This window comes from Lytechinus pictus, chromosome 10, assembly GCF_037042905.1.
Source record: "Lytechinus pictus isolate F3 Inbred chromosome 10, Lp3.0, whole genome shotgun sequence".
Classification (NCBI taxonomy): Eukaryota; Metazoa; Echinodermata; class Echinoidea; order Temnopleuroida; family Toxopneustidae; genus Lytechinus; species Lytechinus pictus.
Genome location: NC_087254.1, coordinates 29,076,095 through 29,086,963, shown reverse-complemented (window position 1 = coordinate 29,086,963; position 10,869 = coordinate 29,076,095).

The following is a 10,869-nucleotide window of genomic DNA, read 5'->3' as shown; positions in this document are numbered from 1 at the left end:
ATTATTTGAAGCTATATTAGTATTCAAATTGGCAACACACATTTATTTACGATTAATTTATATGGTTATCTTTAAACGATTGACTTAACCTGTGTAAAATAATGTTAATAAACTGTGATAATATCATAATTTAGAAGTTTTCACTTTCCCAATTCAAACACTTCAGTGATAATTTTCTGACAAACACTGTAGCAACAAATGATGGATCTTGATGCAATTGAAATAGCCAAGCAGACTGTTCAGCTCATTCTGCTAAAAAAAATTGGTATGATTTTCTGGCTTGGCATCACAACATGGAGATTTAAAGTCATGAGTGGGTTAAATAAATCAGTTACATTACTTTCACAGCATTCTTGCTGTTGGACGACATGCCCCATGTGGTCCCCAACATGTGTTTTTCACATGTTCGGTGAAAAGAGAACAAAATTGTTAGCAATGTGTAGTCGTGTGAAGTACTAAAGTGTGAAAACGCATCCCCCACTTACTAAAAAATAATTGGCAGTATTTCAGTTTGAATTGGGTAATAATTTTGATGGTTAAGTTTTAAATCATGAAAATGAGAAAGAAACTTCAAGAAATATTGAAATTCTCAGTGATTGGGGATGTGACACTATCACTTTGGTACTGGTAGCATTTTCTGATGGTCTCTTCACACCAGCTCTGAACATTCAGGCTAACAGTATCTCATACTCCAAAATAACAATGCCCCTAGTTTTGCACCAAAAAAAAATTCCAATTGGTAACTACCATGAAGTTTTCTATAGTCATATTGAAGAATATTATGGATGCAATTTTCATGTATTTGACAATATCAGCATGTAATTGTTAACTGTGTCTATACCATGCTGGCAAACTGCTAATAAATTGATCTTTAGGGACACTCCTACTTGTCTTATATGGTTGAAATGTTTCTCCCCCCCCCCATCTCCCTAAGAAAAAGTACACCAAGGTTTAGAGAATCGGTTGTGAAAAGGCTATTAGAGAAGCAGAATTTTCACAGCCAATGGCTGTTGGGCCCCTTGGGACGCCCCCAACATGCATTTTGCATGTTGGTGAATACTGCAGTCCATAAAAACATTTAGCCTACATGTAACAATAATTTTTTTGTTGTGTGACACTTAATTTCGCAGCATTAAGCTGTTGGATAGCTCTGCTATCCCCAACATGTAGCTCACATGTTTGGCGAAAGATTTTTTTCTTGTTATGTTTTTAAAAAGTTCACCTGACATATGAATAAGAATATATGAAGAGAGCTTGTTGTTGATGTGCTTGGCCAAATGAATTGTTTTCTGAGTTTTTTTTTTTTTTTTTGTCAATGGAAGTGTGAAATTATTTCAGATCTATATCAAAATATGCATGAACATTAATGAGTTTAAAAAGGAGCAGTGTTTCTCTATTGCTAGATATATATCCAGATCCTATGGTGTATAATATGTAACGGGGGGGAAGAGGTGATAAATTCAGATTATAGAAATAATGATGACCATATATAGGGCTCCATTAATGATTGTGATGGTGATGGTATGATGAGTGTGGCAGTGATCATGATGGTGGTGGTGGGGGTGGTGACAAATGTTGATTAAAGGACAAGTCCACCCCAACAAAAAGTTGATTTGAATAAAAAGAGAAAAATCTAACAAGCATAACACTGAAAATTTGACCAAAATCGGATGTAAAATAAGAAAGTTGTGGCATTTTAAAGTTTCGCTTAATTTCACCAAATAGTTGAATGCACATCCTGGTTGGTATGCAAATGAGGAGACTGATGACATCATCTACTCACTATTCCTTTTGTATTTTATTATATGAAATATTCTAATTTTCTCCTTATTGTCAAGTGAAACAACGATTAAAACCTCCTCAACATGTGGAATTAGTATAGTTCTATACTATATGGTTCAGCCAAGTTGGTCCTTGTCAAATATGTAAGAAATGAAATATTGTATAATTCAAACAATAAAAAACAAAAGAAATAGTGAGTGAAGGACATCATTGACTGTCTCGTTTGCATGTCACTGAATTGTGCATATCACTTTTTTGTGAAAATAGCGAAACTTCAAAATGTCATAACTTTCTTATTTTACATCCGATTTTGATGAAATTTTCAGCGTTATGCTAGTTTGATTTTTCTCTATTCAAATCAACATTTTTTGGGGGTAGACTTGACCTTTAAGTAGTTAATTCGGTATTGAAAATGTTATGATGAGGAGGAATTCGGTATTGAGAATGTTATGATGATGAATAATGTGGTGATCATGATGATGAGGGTGATAATGATTATGACGATGATGGTAATGATGATGAGGGTGATCGAGGATGATGGTAATGGTGATAATGACAATGATGATGGTTGTGGTGACGAGTGTGATGGCAATGATGATTGTAGTGGTTAGGATGTTGTGATTAAGATCATGACGGTGTAATGGTGGTGATGGTGATAGTAAAAATGATGACGATTGTGATCATGATTAGGAAGAGATGACAATAATCATAATGGTGAATGGTGATGTTGGATAAAATACTAGTGAAGAGGATAATTATGAATGTGATTAAAATGAAAATAACGTGAATTAAAAATCCATGCTTCATTCATTTAAAGAAACTAGACCCAGTTCCTTTGAATTAACGGTGTGGTGAAAAGGGTCTGCATTATTCATAGGGGAAGTGAAAATAAGCTGTATTGAAAATAAGCTGTATTTTTTTACCTCCATTTCGTCATGCATAATTTTTTTTTAACATGTAGCATTTAATTGCAAAAGAAAATAAAAATCAGTGGGAAATTGACGAATTCAAATTTACTGAAAACTGGCCGACACGTCAGATAGATTACAAATAGAGATTTTGAAAATAAGGGAGAGGAAAGCCAACATGGCTGCTCAAACAAGTGATGCAGAAAATCTTTTGGATGCCCCCCTCCCTACTTCACTATCAACCTCAGTCTGGAAATTTCCAGACTTGTCGGTGTTGACAAAAAGTAGGCGAGAATTTTGTACTTGTGCACCTTCTCTACCCCCCCCCCCATGGGGGACGTGTCCCCCCCCCCCCCTACCCAAAATAGTAGAGGGGACACAATATAAAATGCCCCCTACTATTTTTGGTCTTTTATGATGGAAATAAATACATCATTCAAAATCAAAATAAAACATGTATTTTGGGCGAGATGACCTTACTTTTTGCTTGTCAAATTTTCCAGCCCCCAGTCCTCCTACCTTTGGGGAGAGATTTCCGCCCTTAGCCCCCCTCTCGATATTGCCAGTTTCACATCATAGAGCGTCACAACAATTCATATACCCCTCCCCCCCCCCCACCTGACGCACCTTCTCTTTCACCCCCCCCCCCTCTTCTCCCCCCGACCCCCCTCTCTTTGTGTTTCCCTCTCGTTCTCTACCTGTCTCTTTCCTGTTATCAATTTCATTTATCATACTTTTATGAACTTTCCATTTATTTCTATTTTCTTATTGCTTTGCTATTTGCTACAGCACTCATATTTGTGAGAAGATATCAGATATTCCAATGTACACTATAACAATTATTGAACTTTACAATTGTAAACAAATATATTGGCTAACAATATTCATGTTTTGTTATTTTGGAAATGAATTAAAAAACCTATTTTGGGGGGCCTGTGATGCATTCTTAATGAATAAAATTCACAAAAAATAATTTTATATTGTGGCTTTGTATTCATTTTTTCTTGATCTTATGAGGTGAAGTTGATTGATTGGTTGTATGTGTTATCATGTGTAACATTTCGGTTTCGACTTTCATGAGACTTGACTGCCATCCTTTAAAAAAAAAAAAAAGGGCGCATTTCATGAAATTTTTTATAATAACAAATTTGCAAAAAAAGTAAAACGCTACTGAAATCCTTCAATCTGATTGGCTAATAGTTCATTTGTCAAAAAAAATTGCATTTGTTATTATAGAAAGTATTTATGAAACAAGGCCCTGGCTTGGATCCAGGGTTTAATCAACAGCGAGAGCATAGAAATTCCTGAATATTTACACTTTCAATATTTTGTCAAAAAAGGACTTAATCGTTCATTACTCAAAAATGTGAAACGATTTCTTCTGAAACTATTGCTTAAAAATGAAAATTAACTAAAGGGTAAATATATTTTCTCAAAATTGTATTCTTCTCACTAAAAAGGGAAGGACGATGCAAACTTTGGACGAGCTTTTTATTTTTCAAGCAGTGAAAAGGAAAGGATAAATGTATTTTTTTCTTTTATACATTACTCCCATTTTTTAATTGGGAAAAACGAAAATAATGTGACCTTTACGGTCTATCTGCCCCAGCATGTAACACCTCCCCCGATCCACGCCTGGGACCATCCCTTCAACAGCTAGGGGTCTGTTTCACGAAACGTCCAGGGTTATGTTTGTGCATGGACAGAAGCGCCCCTGTATGGACTGTCCAAATTTGTTTTTTACTTCGAGAAACAGACCCCAGACATTATGGTAATGATCTAATATAAATAATACACAGGGGCCGCGGAACGGTTTTCAAAGTGGGGGAGGGGGGGCTGAGCATGCAAAAAATCACAATCATATGGCCATTTTTACGTTTTTGTACACGGCTTTGGAAAAAAGTGGGGGGCTGAACCCCCCCCCCCCCTGCTTCCGCGGCCCCTGATACAGATGATAACGACGGTGCAAAAGTTTGGGCCCCATCTGTCTAGAAAACAAAACAAGCCAACACAAACATTATTTCACACCCACTCCCGAAAAAAAAATCATGATTAAAAAGAGAAACTCATGCCTATTTATAGTTACATAACCATATGGAGCAGATGATCGTGTATCAAAATACCAAAAAAAAATTAAATGATATTAATCTTGGAATTTCTCATTCACCAGTATTGTTATTCCTCTTTTTCTCTGGTATTTTAAACTTTTTTTTCAGGGTGAACCTCTCCTTTAAAACTTCTGAGAGTTTGCCGCGCGCGACCTTAATTGTGAAGAGTTTTTTACAATAACGATACGAGAAAGATTTGTTAATTCACCTCAAAGAAAAGTATAAAAAGAGAAAAATCAAACGAGCTTTACATGCCGTGGAAAATAGGTGAAATTTTGAAATGTCTATTTCAATTTTACATCCGATTTTAATGAAAGCTTCAATGTAGTTCGATTGTTTTCCTCTTTATTCAAATCATTTTTTCGTTGATCTCTTCCCCTCCCATTTTTTTTATAACGTTTTATGCTATAGCTTTGAGTGCGAAGGTTGAAATGACAGAGATAGGCGACGCCAAAGTAATTGGATGATTTTCCAGTGAGTTCTGTGAAAAAAGGGGCCCCAGTACGTCGTTGCAAAAAAAATGTTATAGTAAATTTTACTATCAATTGTAATAATATTATGCTAACAATAGGCATGTCCTTGGAAGTTACGATTGGATGGCGAAGATACCACTTTCATGCAACGGGGCCTTGGACGAGCAACCCTATATTTTACCCGCCCCCCAATCCATATGCCGCCTCTGAGAATGAGTGTTGTGAATTGAATAATAAAATTCAAATGAAAACATTATTCAGAGAGAGAGAGGGAGAGAGATTGTCCATTTGGGTATTTATATATTTGTTGATTTATGTATCTGCCATTTTGTATATTTATTTCCAGTGCTATTTCAAAATGTTAGCCTCTATCACTGAATGCAATGGCACAAACAAAAAACACGAATATAATTTTTAAAAAAATCAGAATTAATGAAGATCGAGGTGCATGTACTTTGAATTCGTACGAGATTATGAAAAAAATGACAGAAAGTTTTTGAAGAACTCACTATTAGTCAAGCTAAGATCGAGAGATGATCATTAAAAAAAATAATAGGGTTTTGAATTATCATCCGAATGTTCATACTTTTTTTTCTTCTTTTAGTTATAAAATAAAGGTTTGCTAATTACATGTAGATCCATGCTAATTCGGAGGTTCATGAAGTCAGAAAATAATAAAATAATGAAACAAGGTTCGTGTTAATTACCTAAATAGTAAGCCTCACTCGCATGTACCATCACTTTCGGACTGCCAACCTTCGGAATTATGTATTCAGAATAAAGAACTAATAGGCCTATATCCACTAAAATTCCCACAGAAACCAAGCAGTACATTTTATTTTTAAACTGGACTTGACTGAGATGCTAGTTGTGCAAGACAATATGAATCTATTGGCGAACACATAACTGGTCAGCGTGTAATGAGAAGACCATTAAAATAAGGTTTTCGAGCCAATTAAAAGTAAAAAGTCGAGTCCACCTCAGAAAAAGGTTGATTTGAATAAATAGAGAAAAATCAAACAAGCATAACACTGAAAATTTCATCAAAATCGTATATAAGAAAGATATGACAGTTTCGCTTATTTTTCACAAAACAGTTATAGGCACAACTCGGTGACATGCAAATGAGAGAGTCGATGATGTCCATCGCTCACTATTTCTTTTTTCTTTATTGTTTGAATTAAGGACAAACTTTACTGAACCATAAACTTTTAAAACAATGGAAATACCGCATGTTCAGGGACTTTGTTTCATAGAACAATAAGGAGAAAAATTAGAATATTTCATATAATAAAATACAAAAGAAATAGTGAGTGGGTGACGTCATCAGTCCCCTTAATTTTGCATCCCGACCAGCATGACCAGGGATCCGTTGCATAAAACTTTTGTCATAAAAAAACTTTGGCAAACAAAATTATGCCATTGAAAATTACTCTTTAAAAAGCTCTGGCAAAAGTTTTATGCGACGGGCCAAATGATTTACATATAACTGTTTTATATTAAGCAAAACTTCAAAATGTCACAACTTTCTTTTTCACATACATCCGATTTTGATGAAATTTTTTGTGTTATGCTTGTTGGATTTTTTTCTTTTATTCAAATCATCTTTTATTAGGGGTGGATTTTTCCTTTAAAATCCCCAAAAGGGGGACTCAGTATATGGGTAGGAAGCTTAGGGCCCAGTGCCCATCCGCCCACCCCCCCCCCCGGACCCGCCCCCTCACTTGCACACATACACACCCACAAACACCCTCACACACTGTTTCAAGAACCCCAAGTGTGCCCTTAGTTGCCTGTGAAATGCTCCCTTCATAATTAAGTGTCTTTCAACTTTTTAAAACGGATAGTGCCCATTTTGATATAGAAATCCCTTGTTTTTTGTCCAGTAAATAATATCAAATTCATAATCCCTAAAATGACGATAATCAATTTTACAATATATATCTCCCGAGAGTAAGAAATGCCCTATTCAGGTTATATAAGCCCGGGTGGGTGTTTCATAAAGATGTTCGTAAGTTAAGAGCGACTTTAAGAACGACTGGTGATCCTTTCTTACGCGCAAAACCCTCGCCAATGAACGTTTGTGTGTATACCATTTACCACAAGAAAGGATCTCCATTCGTTCTTAAAGTCGCTCTTGACTTACGAACAGCTTTATGAAACACCCACCGGGAGTAAGCGTATTTAATTGCCCTCAATGTAATTATTTACCATAAATGCCCCTTTTCAACTTATACCAGCCAATTTTATAATAATCTATATGTTTCTCTTTTTTATTGTTATCAAACTCCCCAAGTTCTGATAAGTTCGCTCGATCCTTAAGGTCATAAAAAATGAAATATCAATTTCACTAAGATTGCAAATTTCTTCTATTATAGCACACCCAGCACATGAAGATCATCCCTTATAGTTTTATGGTTAAACTTTTTATTCGAACTTTTTCTGTTGATATATTGAGATACCCATTTTCCCCTATTTTCTATATGAACGGTGATATTTTTCCCGATATTCACTTTATCAATATTTTAGTGACAATCTAAACAATTCGACTAGAGCCTGACATTCGAATATCGTTATCTAAATTCCTACTTGTTGTAGTATAACTTTTAATTTTCCTTAATCCTGTTTGTTTGTTTATGGGTTCCAATTATGTTCCGTTTTGTAATTGAGTTTTGATACTCGTTTTCGTATTGAGAAGGTTAATTGTTTTGATAAAAATCAATAAAAGCACATGCACCCCCCCCCCCCCCACGCCGCCCGCCCCCATAGCAATTATTTTTCGGAGGGGTATAAAATTATGTAAAACCAAAACATGACGCATTTGCCGGCGCATTTGGCAAACTTTGTTTGTTTTTGTTCACAAGCCTGTCCCCTTTCAATTTTTTTATTTTTCTTCTCCCTCCCCCTTCTGAGCTAAAATATGCAGGATTTGATTTTTCACCAAAGTGTTTTACATTTATTTCATGGAGTACTATATATATCCTAGTATTTCATCATGGTACCAGCTCCATGATGATACCAAAAGTTAATCAGCTGACTTGTGCTAGGATATTTCACCAGTCTTCTTAGCATACGTAACGTTGCTCTTCGATGCTTTATGTGCAGCGAAGTGACGAATAACGACTATTTTAAGCCTAAGCGACTTGTTCTCGTTAATTTTGTTTATTCTTCGATCCTATCTTCTATCGACATCACCGTTTCGGCAAGTCTTAAATTGGTAGTTTCGGAAGGTGAGTTCATTGGTTTTTACATAATCGTGAATAAAAAACCACAGGTCCATCTGCAAATAAACTCAAAATCTTTAATTATTTCATTCACGAATGTCAGTGTTTTTTTGCAGAGCAGGGACTTGTCTTAAGCTCGCGGAGTCCTGCTCCTCGCTCCGGCCTCCGCCGCCTTCGCCCTTCGCCGGGGACACGATCCGGACGGCCGGCGCAACTCGAAGCTCTTCGCCTGGCCTAAGCCTGCGCCTTGGCTTAAGTAGCCTGGACCTGGAGAGTAAAAATCAGTCTACTATACGTAGGCTTACTCCCCATGGAGCCTGGAATTGCTTCCCATACGGCTACACATTTGACATACGGCCCCAAAGGCCAAAACCTGAAACCTATCGACCCCGAGATTTCTACTTTCCCTCTTCTAAGTAAAAAAAAGATCTAGCCCTGAATCATGATGTAACTTCAGTCTCTATTTAATACTATATTTTGGTTGTTCCGCTGAACTGCGTTGGCTCACTACACCAAAAGCTTCAGTCTCGGTATTTTGGTTGTTCCGCTGAACTGCGTTGGCTCACTCACCAATACATAACATAGTAAAATGTCAGAAATTGTTGAATAAATCCCCAGAAACGACGGTTATTCCTGTCTAGTACATGGCCTGGGGCCCGTTTCTCAACACCTGGACAAGTTAGTCATATCTTTATCCACCAACCACGGTGATAGTTCCAATCTTACTAAACCTGTTTCTCGAAAGGCTTCCTAACTAGAATACCTTGATATCGATACTATCGGTAAAAAGAGCAGACTAGACGTAGCCTTAGTCACAAACTAGCATAATTTTCAAAAAGAAAAATTATGACAAAATTGCAAATATTGTGATGAATTGGGAAATACATCTTTTCAAAATAATAGCACATGTAAATTATGCATCATACATACTTAGACCATGAAGATTGGAGCATTCAATTGCTGAGAAAATTAAATTATGAATAAATCATTTCATGACTAGAAAATCACATGTGGACGTTGAGATGGGTACCCCCGGGACATCGAATTTTAATAGTTTGCGAAAGTAAACCATAACGGTTTTCTTTGTAAAATGATGACAATTATACGCCCTTCTACGATTCCAAACATCATCAAAATATAGTTTAACAAAAACAAAAATAAATCTTTGAAACTGAAACATACGATTTGACAAATTCTATGCATAAATTAGAGATAGAATTTATCCAAATGTTAATAGGGGTTTGAAAACGACAAATACGAGTCCAGTTATGGATGGCCTGACGTGGTAGAATCTTTATCGATTAAGTCATTTTACTATTTCAAACTGAATGGTTTTGTGGCGTTTTACCAACAGTTTTTATAGTTTCTTTTTATTAGAATTATCATTGAATGCATTATCCCACTTGTTTTGTGATGTAATTTCAACCTCTATGATTGATTACGTAAGATTGTTATTTTCAAATATCTAGGCACTTTTGCTTGTCATAGTCTACCCATGTGATGCCACTACGTCATTAAGAAAGAAGTTATGACAGGTTCGGAGGTGTCATAAATATTTAGTGAGGTTGTTGTACCCGATCTTGGTAAAGAGGGCTTCGTGAAACGGTTAGCGGACAAGTAGCTCACTATCTCCGAGTTAGTCAAGAAGTTAGACTTATGACGGTGTTGAGAAACGGGCTCCTGGGGTACAACTTCATTTCCGACATTTCTACGATAATTTCATTTTTAAACAAGAATTCATTAAAAAAAACAAGAAAAATGTTAATTGTTATGAATTCTTGATTTCTTTGTCTTCCGCTTGGCGACAGCACGCAAATCGCGCGGTTAAAATTAAAAATATTGCTTGCTTCCTTCCCTTCTTTATTTCTTTCCTTCATTCTTTTTTTCCTTCTATCTATCATTTTACCTTTTCTTTATTTCTTCCTTAAATCCTTCTTTACTCTCTTTCTTGCTTTTTTCCTTCTTTCCATCTTTCATTTTACCCTTTCTTTTTTTATTGCTTCTTTCTTTCAGACTACTTTCTGTCTTTTGTTCTTTCTTTCTTTATTGCTTGCTTAATTTCTTTCCTTCATTCCTTTATTTCTTTTTTGTTCTTTTCTTATTTTTGTTCTTTCCTTCCTTCCTTTCCTTCCTTTCCTTTAGTTCTTTCGTTTTTTCCTTCCTTCACATCTATCCTTTCTTTACCTTTTCTTTTTTCTTCCTTCATTCCTTTCTTTTATTCTTTCTTTTGTTTTTTTTTCTTTGTCTTGCTTTCTTTTGTCTTTCATTCCTTAATTTTTTTTTTTGGGGGGGTAACAAAAAAGGACAGCAAAATAAACTCGCGCCTTTTTTAAATGTTTTCTTTATTTTTTGGGACCAGTAGATTTTAGGTTCG